This window comes from Sturnus vulgaris, unplaced genomic scaffold, assembly GCF_052056855.1.
Source record: "Sturnus vulgaris isolate bStuVul1 unplaced genomic scaffold, bStuVul1.hap1 Scaffold_87, whole genome shotgun sequence".
Lineage (NCBI taxonomy): Eukaryota > Metazoa > Chordata > Aves > Passeriformes > Sturnidae > Sturnus > Sturnus vulgaris.
Window position 1 is genome coordinate 1,516,124 of NW_028276756.1, and position 2,249 is coordinate 1,518,372.

Genomic DNA, 2,249 nt, shown 5'->3' on the forward strand with positions numbered 1-2,249 from the left:
ACCTGAACGGGCTCTACGGGACCCCCGGGACCACCAGGTACCCACCTGGGCCGGGGGGGGGGCACGGGGTGGGGGATTGGGCCGGTCTGGGGGGGATTTCGGGGGGTCTCGAGGGGATTTAAGGGGGTATGGGGAGCTATGGGGGGGATTTGTGGGGCCTGGAGGAGATTTTGGGGGAGTCTGGAGGGGATCTGGGGGTCTTTGCAAGGGGCTTTGGGTATTTTAAGGGGGGCTAGGGGAGGTCTAGGGTGGGCTATAGGACTATGGAGGGGTCTGGGGGTGTATGAGGGAATCTTTGGGAGGGTCCATGGGGTTCTCTGAGGGTCCATAGGGGTCTGTGGGAGTCCATAGGGTTCCATAGGGCCCTGTGGAAAAAGGGTCTGTGGGATCTATAGGGCCTGTGTGGTCCTGTAGGGCCTGTGGGGATCTCTGTGGTCTCTGGGGTGTCTATGGGGATCCCTAAGGGTCCATGAGTGCCCATAGGAATCTGGGAGGCGTCTGTGGGGTCTCTATGGGGATTTATGGGGGTCTCTGGAACTCTCCAAGGGTTCTGACCCCCCAGCTCTCCCACAGGGCATCCACTGGTTCCCCTGGAAAGGCTTCAACGTCTCCATCCCCTTCACTGAGATGAAGCTGCGGCCACAGCGTGGCTGAGGGGGCTGGAGAGGGGTCCCAGAGTTTGGGGGGGTCCCAGATGGGATTTGGGGAGGTTCAAAGGTGAAGCTTTTATGGGTGGGTAATAAAAGCTGATGGTGGCTCTCCTGTCCTGGGGTGAAGCAGCGTCAGGCTGAGGTCAAGGTCATCCCCAGGGTCAAGTGTGGCTCCAAATGGTCCTTGTGGTTCTGGTCCCAGCGTCACTTGGAGTGCTGGACCCCATCCCTCACCGGCCCTGGACATGCTGAGATGTTCCCAGCCTGCCCAACACGAACATTTCCCTGGCAAATGGGAACATTTTGCATCTCGAGGCTCAGCATGGCCTCGTTTGCCTCCCTGGAGATGCACACAGCGATCACAAGAGACAGAAAACCACGAGGCCACCCAGTGGCACAGAGCCCACGCTGAAAGGCTCCTGCCCTGGGATAAGAACGGGGAGAAACCTCGCCCTGATCACTGGCCAAACACACTCCATGGAGGAGAATGACCTGAAGTTATTGCCCAAAAAATCAGAGGACATTGAGAAGTAAAATTACAAGCACCTTTCCCCCATCCTTTCTCCTTCCTGAGCAATCCCTCCTCCCCACACGATGGCCATTGTGTCTCCAGGGACACGAAAACGACACCAAAAATAGTTTTATTAAAAAGAGAATGTTTAAATTGCAGTAGAAAATAGAGCACCAGAAGCCAAATCTGGACTTTAGATACAAAAGGACCCAGATGAACACGAGGCCCTGGCTCCTTTCCTTTCCCTGCCCACAAACCCATGCCTGGGGAGCTGACAGGAGCCCAGCACAGGCCCAGGGAGCCTTCCCAGGGGCTGCACATCCAAAGCCTTGGGAGCGCCTGGGTCACCCCAAACCTCACCTGTGCCACTGGCACCTGCAGCTCTGGGCACTCTCCAAAACGCTGCATCAGACACCGGGCCTGGAATGTCCCGGCTTTAACCACACACCTGCGGGAAGCACAAAACATTGCGGCTTTAGGGCCGGCCTGAGCAGAGCTCCGGGCTCAGAGCCCGGCCCGGGGACTCGATGGCACCGCGGGCAAAAGCTGCGCTGCCGGAGGGAGGGAGGGAGGGAGGGATGGCCGGGCCTCAGAGTAATTCTAGAGCTAAAGCGGTGAGAGACATCAGCTCGCCTCAGATAATACATGCCAGCGCTCATCCCGGGCCGGCCAGCGCCTCCTCCTCCTCCTCCTCCCCTTCCTTCCACAGCCCCGGCACCGGCACCCACACAGAGGATCCCCCCCGTTCCCCGCTATCCCCCCAATCCCCGCTATCGCCCCGTTCCCCGCTATCCCCCCAATCCCCGCTATCCCCCCGTTCCCCGCTATCCCCCCCAATCCCCGCTATCCCCCCGTTCCCCGCTATCCCCCCCAATCCCCGCTATCCCCCCAATCCCCGCTATCCCCCCAATCCCCGCTATCCCCCCGTTCCCCGCTATCCCCCCGTTCCCCGCTATCCCCCCAATCCCCGCTATCCCCCCCAATCCCCGCTATGCCCCCGTTCCCCGCTATCCCCCCGTTCCCCGCTATCCCCCCGTTCCCCGCTATCCCCCCCAATCCCCGCTATCCCCCCCGTTCCCCGCTATCCC

The 2,249-nt window shown here is 60.5% G+C and overlaps 1 non-coding gene across 1 annotated transcript; it reads right to left on the reverse strand.

The window, feature by feature from the left end:
- Nucleotides 1-1,744: 1,744 nt before the first annotated feature.
- LOC148217283 (small nucleolar RNA SNORD45) lies at nt 1,745-1,828 on the reverse strand. The gene has a single exon (XR_015801127.1). It is a non-coding gene; the product is annotated as a small nucleolar RNA SNORD45 (small nucleolar RNA).
- Nucleotides 1,829-2,249: the final 421 nt, after the last annotated feature.